Below are 9,411 nucleotides of genomic sequence, written 5' to 3'. Positions count from 1 at the left end.
TTTATCCTTCATGGTAGTCTGATAAAAGATCTCAACGAAAGGAATTAATTTCTACCAACCATAGCCCTCTTCCTCGACCTCTTATCGTGATCGGGTACATTCCCTTATACCTCAAGAACGGATTGTCGGAAGAGGGTACTCACAAAGGGCCATTGAGACGTCTGCAAGAAATATATCCATTAGTGATGTCAAAACAAAAGCTATTTCGGTTTAAAAAATGCACTTTATCTGCACAAGAGTTATGCATAATTTATACTTGTTTTTTACATGCTGTCACCCTGTATTATTATGAACACATTTCGAAAATCCCTACACCAAGATAGTGCTCCCAAAACGGGGGTTCGAAAAATTTGATACCTGAGAATTTTAAAACATGAAAAAAACGAATCGAAATCACTTTTAAAATTTCGCAAAGAAGGTAGGCGGACCAAAAAAATGGTCAGAATTCCTAGGTGCTATGGTTACTGAGAACAGAAGAAGCCAGTTTTGGGACTTTTGGGGGCGTACAAACAACATATTTTGGGCTTTGGCTCCCATTTTATCTGGAAAACGGCATGGTTTTTTTTGCTCTGAAAATGTAGGTATCTTCTTCAGTGAATTGGGGGCCATAAAGCATCAATTCCAAAAGTATTTGTAGATTCTGATCGTAAGTACGCGTGCAGCCTTTTTAGCGCATTTTGGCAAGCTTATTTGTCTAGTTATTTGTAGAAAGGTAGGTAGCTTTTAATCTCACTTTGGCCGACCGGCTGGCTAGCTGGCTGCTGCCTGGCAACAAATGTGGACCCCGTAGAAGAACACGGCAACCCTCATGTACATCACAACCAATTGGGGTCGTGTAATTGAACTTTGGGGATGGGGCTATATGATGTGCGACATCGAGGCGCCATCACCGGGTGTGTTATACTAACGTGGTGATTTTTCAGTGTTTTTCCTATCTTCTTCTACAGTTTCAGTCCGAAAGTTTTCAAATTGATGTAGTCGGAAAGATCTTGTAAACACGTGAGGTGAATTTAGTTTTTTTTTCTAGCGGCGAAATTAATCACCTTTTGCAAGGCGCATTGCCTATCTTCGAGGGGTAATGGACTTCGGGTGCCCAAAAGGTAACTTCTGCTGCCAATTTTGTCACGCGGTTTAAAGTTTCTTAAAGCGAGTTCTCTATTTGTCGTGTCGCTAATAGCTCGAACTATGAGATTTTTCCACAAATTGAGTACTATTTTGTGGAGAGTTTTTAGCGAAAATCCACCAAAATGCGAATTGCGAGTGAACGGAACGCCGGAAATTGGTACCGACAAAGCGAATGTGAATTTGAAAACTCTTCAAAACCCACGACCAAACCTACTGGGAACAAAGCTTTGTAGGTCAGAAAGCCAAGTTGCATTTTACATGCTTAAAATTGTTACACCCTGTCTATTTATCTTGTGATTCTTGATAATATATCGCGATAATTTGCGCGGGATGGTTACATTGGAAAACAGTTGAATAGCAGGTGGTTCACCATCGGTGCAACGCACCCATTTTTAAAATGAACACTTTACCTGCCTATAAATTGCATAATTTGAATTTCATAATATAGGTAGTCACTATACAGATTGCATTATATCTAGAAAGAAAAATCACAGTCTATAAAATAACAAATAAGAAATTCTAATTCCGGTGAATTGTTTCAATATAATAAACATGAAACATGTGCTTCATATGTTTACCGCGTTCTAAATGTTTTCCATCCCCCCGGTTGTAATTGCCGGGATAACCGAAGCCGGGATGTACAATGTACATTGTTGCCGGGATTGCCCATGGTCACCGGGAAAAAACAGAGTAGGTACCTGGGTATAATAGGTGACTCTGAATCACATTCCCTCCCTGGAGTTGTTCCAGATAAGGCAGTGACTGAAATTAAAGTGGCTTTCACATATTTAGATGTATACAAATTCAGTACTTGGAACTCTTAAATCGTAGGATTTAGCAGTTACACTTTTTGCGATATTATTGAATATACAGTGAGCGGCTAAAATATGATACAAATTCATTTAAAAATTAGGTGTTGGGTTTAAAAAAATGCTCGTTTACCATAATTTTTTCTTACGCATTTTTCCACTAAAGAGAAAAAATACAGTGTGCGTCAAAAAGTAGAGTTTGATACCAAAATTGTATTTTGTTAAATCTATTTTCGAATTACTTTTTTGTGCGTAGAAATTGATAAAGAATTCGAAAATGGATTTAAAAAAATACTGTTCCGTTTAAAAATATTAACTTTGGTATCAAAATCTAGACAGCTGCGGGTATTTTTTTGAAACCCAACACTTGATTTTGAAATGTATTTGTTCCATATTTTAGCCGTTCACTGTATGTATTGATTTTGTTAGAACATTTGAACTTATTCGTATTGTTAAACCGTTTTGAAATTTGAATTTTTTTAACTTCTTAATTCTAAAGCCCAAACAAATTTAAAAATTCATAGCAGGAGAATTGACGTACCTAATACGGAACCACTCTTGAATCTGAAGTCAAATTTATATTTTCAACAATTTTTTTTTAATTTGAATGTTGTCTTTGATTACAAACGTTTGAATTTCATAACGCAGAAGTTGCAGAAATAAAATTTCAGAAATTGAAAAAGTCATGTCTATATGTATTTCGTCTGATGTTGCTTGCTTGATAAGACTGAAGAATTCGGGTAAAATGGTGGACTTATTGTGGGAGGGAGCTGTAAGCACAGCACAGCACCTCATGATAATTTTTCCAACTTTGTTTAAGTATAACTTGCCCTGGTAATAATAACGAATTAGTATTGCTCTGTTTATTTATGAATTTATGTTTGATGGATTTATCTCTCAATGTCTGATAACAAATTGATTTAGAAAAATAATCGACATCTATTTTTGTTGGCCTAATAACAAGCGTTGAGGAGATAGTCTTTGTTGTCAACTGTGTATGATTGGTTGTTGTAATTTTTATTATCGGAAGAAGGGTTCCGCCTTAAATAGGACGTTAACAAGAAAAGCGTCGCTTGACGAGAGATTGAAGATTGAGAAGCCGGAAGCCGAATTCGCGGCTAATTATTGTTCTACATTTTGAAGTTTTGGGCAATCTAAGGTGCTGCAAGAAGATGTGTTTGTCGGCGTTTCCTAAGTTGGTTTTCAACGTGACTCAGTTTGAAGTTGAGTTTGTTTATTGAACGTCTTTGTCTACCCCAAAAGAAGATGCTGCGATTAAATCGCACTTTTGTAATTTTCACATTAATTTTCCGTATGTGTTTCATTCTAACTACTTCATTTCTAATTTACCTGTGTTTTTATTGGATGCTTGCCCAAAGTCCATTTTATTTATTCAAAATTTTGCAGTTCAGTTTGGAGTTTAAGGTATTTGAGTTGACCCACTTTCTGTTAGAAGTTAACAGGTTAACTGAGAGCAGAGTTGAATCTCTCCTCTGTGCTGGAGAGAAGTTTTGTGCCGTGTTAATAAATAAAAGGGAAAGAGCAAGCTAGGTTTTTGTTTTGGTGTTTTGTGTAGCTACTGTCTTTCTGGCCTACGGATCAGTGCACACAGCAGCTCAGTCGCTTTTGAGCTTCTAAAATATAGTGTATCAAGTGTTCTTCCAACATCCCCTTCTACAGGCGTTAGAAAAAAACAAAAATCAATAGTTATGAAAATGTCTTCAAATTTGGATAACTAGACTTAACCAAATATTTTCGCAATGAACGCATAAGCCGTGGATTGTACATATTGCAATGTTTGAAAGGAAATTAGGTGGGGGGAAGGGGTTGAATTACCCCTTCCTTTTTTTCAGATACATTACATTTTACAACAGCTTCACTATTAAAATCGCACAATGTTAATTTCTGTGATGGTCTACTCTACGGTAAGCGCCCCATAACATTTGCGCCCGGGCTTTTTCGGCCTTCGTCCAGACAAAGTGGAAAGCAACGCAAATACGTTTGGCAATGCAATGAAAAAGGTCTCAAGAGTTAGATTTTGAATTTTGTTCAAAACTATGCTAGATATTCATACGTGGATATCCTAACCAAAACCAAATGCATATGTAGAATAATTTTTTTTTACTCTAGAATTAAGTTAAACAAAAAGAAATATATTTTTTTCAATTCTCTCTGTAAGTGAAAGGAAGGTCAACTTTTGCAATGGCGGGAAAACTAAAGCACCTGTAAATTTAATTATGTATTTCAATCAAAAGAAAAAAAATAAGTTGTGCGAGTTTAGTGCTGTAAGGGACTGCACGTGCTTTCAATGCTCTCTATGCCTTTACCTGTAAAATTGTCAGTAGCAGTGTATATACTGTGTACGTAACAGAAGTTTATAGGCAATTAGAACAGGAAACGAACACAACACACAACGTGGGCAACTAATCGGTAGGTAGAATGTGAAAATATTGAAACTATACCCACTGAATTTCAGGTTTGTAGGTATGAAATGTTGTTATAGCAACCCACATTGAGCTTTTACTGCGCATTTCGTTGCAATTACTGTGATGTTTATAGTATAATGTAAATAATAGAAAGTCAACGAAGACAGCTTAGTTGAACTACAATAAATAAATATTTATTTTATTTAAAAATTTCTGTGTGGAATATTAGGGCCATTATCTACCTATGACGGTATGATGACGAGGTGGCCGAGTGGTTAAGGCGTTGGACTGCTAATCCAATGGGCTCTGCCCGCGTGGGTTCGAATCCCATCCTCGTCGGTTTTTTTTTTAATTCTGGAGAATCCAAATTTTTCATAAACTTACTTGCATCAAAGAATACATAATTACTCTTTGCTTGCACGTATGTAAATCGATGTTTATTGTACGTACAATAGCTCATTTATACTTCATATTGCGTTTCCTGTCTCGTCGTAGGTATCACATGGAGCGTGGTAATACATAGTCAATCACAATCGAACCAAAGCGCTTATCGGAAAACTGCGTTTTCACATACAAAATAATATCCTAAATATAATAAAGTAATCGATATTATGAATATATGTGCAGCAAACGAGCCACGGGGGCTAGAAGGGTAGAAGTTTTGGTCAGGCTTCCAACTTGATGCCCAATGCCCATATCACCATATGCCAGGATTCCTATGGCGTTCTATTTTACATCGTGAATTATAAAATTGTACTAGTTTTATGGAAACAATTTTGAATTTGATGCTAATAGCATTGAATCAGATTTATTATTCAATGCTAATAGGGAAGGTTTTCCTATCGCTACTATAAAATTCGCATCTAAACTGTGCGTCGGTGCGCGTTGCTTGCGGATTTGTGCGCCCTCTCAGTATTCGAATTGGGCGAGGGTAACGTATCGTTCTTTCCAACTTCCTATTTTGTGGATGAATACCAAACGGTGGTTCGGAGACGCGGTCCGGAGAGCATATTTTGATTTTTCCTCCAGCTCCTCATAACGGGAATACATCAGAACTTTTCGTCTGGGGTTACATCTAAGGGTGAATTTCCGAACTGCCCTTCGGTATACGGTTTTCCACATTCAATTCCGTAAAATGATATTATCAGTGCATCTTAAATCACATTTTGAGGTTTTAATTTTAGGAAGATATTTGAAACACGTTTCAGAACTAGTAAAACCATCAAAGCAAAAAAGAAATGGAAATTCGAACATTCGCAAAAAAAGATTAATGTTATAGTTCGATAAAAAATAAGACAATTCCTTCTGCCTCTTAAAACTCGAAGTTGAAACAAATGTCACATATCGTCCAAAATTTTATTTAAGAAACAATAATTTTAATTTATCATTTTTATCGAGTTATAAAATTAAACAAAGTCGCTCATTAGTTACGCCACCGAGAAATTCTCTATACCAAGGTCACGACCTTGCACCGCAAAGAGTGGTGGGGGTTGTGCCTGGATACTACTGGAAAGTTTCGGTGTAGGTATTAATCAGTGTTCAGTGGCGGAACTACCGGTGTTCAATGTGTGCGAAGTACACGAGCCCGGGCTAAAAAGGGGCCCGAGACCCGGGATTGTCATACTCAGAAATAATACACTGTTCACGGGAAGACGGAAACACGGAACACGGTAAATGGAACCTTTTGGAGCATACCTCTAGCACGGTGTGAAACCAACTGCAGACTGCAGTCAGCGATTGAGTAATTTTTTTAATTATACTGAAAATGAAATGTCAATGAAAATGTACTAAATTTAATTTTTTTGTACTAAAATACGCAGTATAACTTCAACGGTACAAAAAAATTAGCTATAAATTGTCATGAGTCATGAGATAACCGAACGAATGACTTTCTGAATAGTAAAAGTTAACTGAGAAAGTAAGATTCAATTTTCTAAATCGTGGGGTAATGATAAGCGTAGGTAAACGCTGAATCCGCGCTGTGACTCTAAGGTTACCACATATTTTTCCTCGTATTTTTCTATGTTCAGGTTCAGGAACATAAATACTTATCAATTGGTTTTTTTTTGTAGCCAAAATTCATACCTAAATTAATATTGTTATCAATACTTCGTATCATAATGGGGGCCCAGCAAAAAATTTCGCACACAGGCCCGTGACTATGTTGTTCCGCCACTGGCAGTGTTACTGATATCTATTTTGCCTGATTAAATTGTGTGGAGGTTTTATGTTGATTTAGCAAAAGAAAAGCCACGTGGACTATGATTGGCAGCTCAAAAAAAATTTCATTAGATGAAGAGATTTTTTCAAAATTCGTATTTAAACATTAAACATTTTTATACCTCACTGAGTGAATGTGAAAATTAACCAATCAGCCGAAACCCAGAAAATTTTCCTATCCTCCCAGTTCAAGAATTTGGGCCGGGACACTTCGCCGAATGCCCACAACGCCGACACGATTTTTTTATCGCCGACCACAGACACTACGCCGACCGTGGCTACATCGCCGACAAGTGTACAAGGGACACTAAGCCGAATATGACCATAACGTCGACTCATACAACACTTCTCAATGAAGCTGGACTGTGTGCATCAACACCAAGCAGCTTTTGAGGTTAGGTTATTGCGAGGGTTAGTGTAGATTTAGAATATTTTTTTAACTTTTTTCGCACTACAGACTCAAATTCTTAATAAAACTCGACGGAGTGTGAAACAAATCGGAAAAGTGAACATTTTAACTTAAATTACAGCCTCACTACCTGAATTTCACTTAAAATTAACATTTTATTTCCTATTCTTACAAAGGTCTGTACCTGTATGAAAGCACAATTTGAATTTTAACGTAGATATTTTTTAAGAATTACAAAAGTGCTATTGTTGGCTTTTTGTTCGTCCGTCCGCCCGAAACCGCTCCTGCGGTTTTGAACTACTTTTATGGGAATGGTCCTAGATTTCGAGAATTTTTTGCAAAGTATGTAACCTTGAACCTTGAAAGTGTGCATCAAATCAAATCTCAAGCCCCCCCCCCCCCCCCCATGATTTATGTCCTGAGATGCTGTTTTTTAATGTAAAACGTGCGATAACCAACTGGTCTCAGAATTTGCATACACATGCCTTTAGTGGTGCCAAGTGAAAATTTTGAAAATGGGACGGGGGGTGATGAACTCACGTTCTACCTTTCATGACATAGGTCTCACCGAAACGAATGATCTCAACAAAAGAAACTGCCAACTACCGCCCTAGTTTCTGACTCCTTATCAAAAGAGAAGATTTAAAGGTCTTAACGAAAGGAATTGATTTCTACCAACCATAGCCTCCTCCTCGACTCCTTATCATGATCGGATATAAATAATTCCTAGATAATTTCTAGAAGAAATATATCTATTAGTAGATGTCAGAACTTGACGAGCGAATATCTCGAAAACGCTTTGTCGGAGGAAAGTACCCACAAAGGCAAAATTAATTGTCTGGACGAGACAGAGGATCCTTCGATATTCCGTTGTCTGTTTTTTATTTTTATAAATTTGATACACAAAAGATTATATAAAACAGGTTAAAATCAAGTTGCAAAACAAAGAACGGGTTGGGGTACAAGAAGGTAACAAAACAAGGTGAACGTGTACAACAAGTGACTCGTCTTTGGTGCAATAAAAACCTGTTGTTAAAAGCAACATGGAAAATTACATGGCCTGGTAGCTGACCCCTGAGACGAGTAATAATGAGCCCTCGGGAGATGATGAATGAGGAGAGGGCTCTTTACACATACACATTTAAAGGTCGCATACACTCAAAATCTACGCTATAATAGTGCAAGAAGAATCAAGCCCTTAGAGAAATTTTCCGAAATATTGCGTTTTACCTTTGTAGGTACCTTCCTCCAACATTTTCGAGATATTATTAATTAAGTTTTTACATCGCCGGTAGATGTGTCTCGTCTAGATGTTCTTTCTGTCCTTTGATAGTACCCTCTCCCGACACTCCCTTCTGCGGATATTTGTAATGAAAGTTTTGACATCACCAATAAATATGTCCTGTCTTGACCTTCTACTTGACCTTTTATGAGTACCTCCTTCCGACACTTCTTTTTCAAGATATTTGCTTCGACTTCACAATTAATTTTGCCTTGGTGGGTACACAAACCATTTTCGAGATATTCGCTCATAAAGTTTTGCCATCAGCAATAGATATATTTATATTATTTATATCCGGTCACGATAAGGGGTCGAGGAGGAGGGTGATGGTTAGTAGAAATTAACATTACTTTAATTCAGACGTTTCATTAGAGTACCATGAAGGATAAAACCAGTTCCAACCCTCTCCCCACCTCCAACCCCTTATTTTGATAAGGTAGTTGGCAAAAAACAGTTCCTTTTATTGAGACCTTTAATTAGAATACCGTGAAAGATCAAATTAATTTCTAAAATTCTTACAATTCTATTAACTTTTTGGAATTATTGTTGCTATAAAGGAAGGAGTAAAACGGACATTTAGTAAAGAGAGACCAAAACATAGGTATAGTATAACCACAGATATACGTTCTTTACAAAAATACGTATTTTTCCAAATTTTGATGACATTTTGATGACAATTAATAAATAAGTGAAAGCTGAATGAAATGAATTCCTTCTTTATTTTATTCAATTTTTACTTGAACTAACTGGAAGCAACGTACCAAGGAGGTAAGTTATAAGGGTACCAGCCGAAAAACCAGACGAAGAGATCACCACAAGAATTTGCACCACGATCCTAAGAAAGAATTCAACCCTTTACAAAATACTAACAGAAAGTAGCAACCCTTCTGCGAGGAAGAATTACAAAACTACCCTTTTATTTGTAACCATCCGTTACACTAGGTGACCCAGGAACCAAGATCTCGAAGGAACAGACAGACAGACGACGGAAAATTGAGATATAAGCGTTACCGCAACTTCATTGTGTTACTCTAAAGATTGCACACCAAGGTCATAAGGCCTTTTCTTGTGAAGAGAACTAGCTCCGTTTTTGTAGGATTGATGGACAAGGAGTGTTCCCTATACCATTCTTCGGTTACT

General features: G+C 37.0%; 1 non-coding gene across 1 annotated transcript; it reads left to right on the top strand.

The window, feature by feature from the left end:
* Positions 1–4,617: 4,617 nt before the first annotated feature.
* On the top strand, positions 4,618–4,699 carry Trnas-gcu. Its single transcript has one exon. It is a non-coding gene; the product is annotated as a tRNA-Ser (tRNA).
* Positions 4,700–9,411: the final 4,712 nt, after the last annotated feature.

The sequence above is a fragment of the Photinus pyralis genome, unplaced genomic scaffold (assembly GCF_008802855.1).
Source record: "Photinus pyralis isolate 1611_PpyrPB1 unplaced genomic scaffold, Ppyr1.3 Ppyr1.4_LG4, whole genome shotgun sequence".
NCBI lineage: Eukaryota > Metazoa > Arthropoda > Insecta > Coleoptera > Lampyridae > Photinus > Photinus pyralis.
Note: the sequence above shows the minus strand (reverse complement) of the source record. Positions and strands in the feature narration are given on the sequence as shown.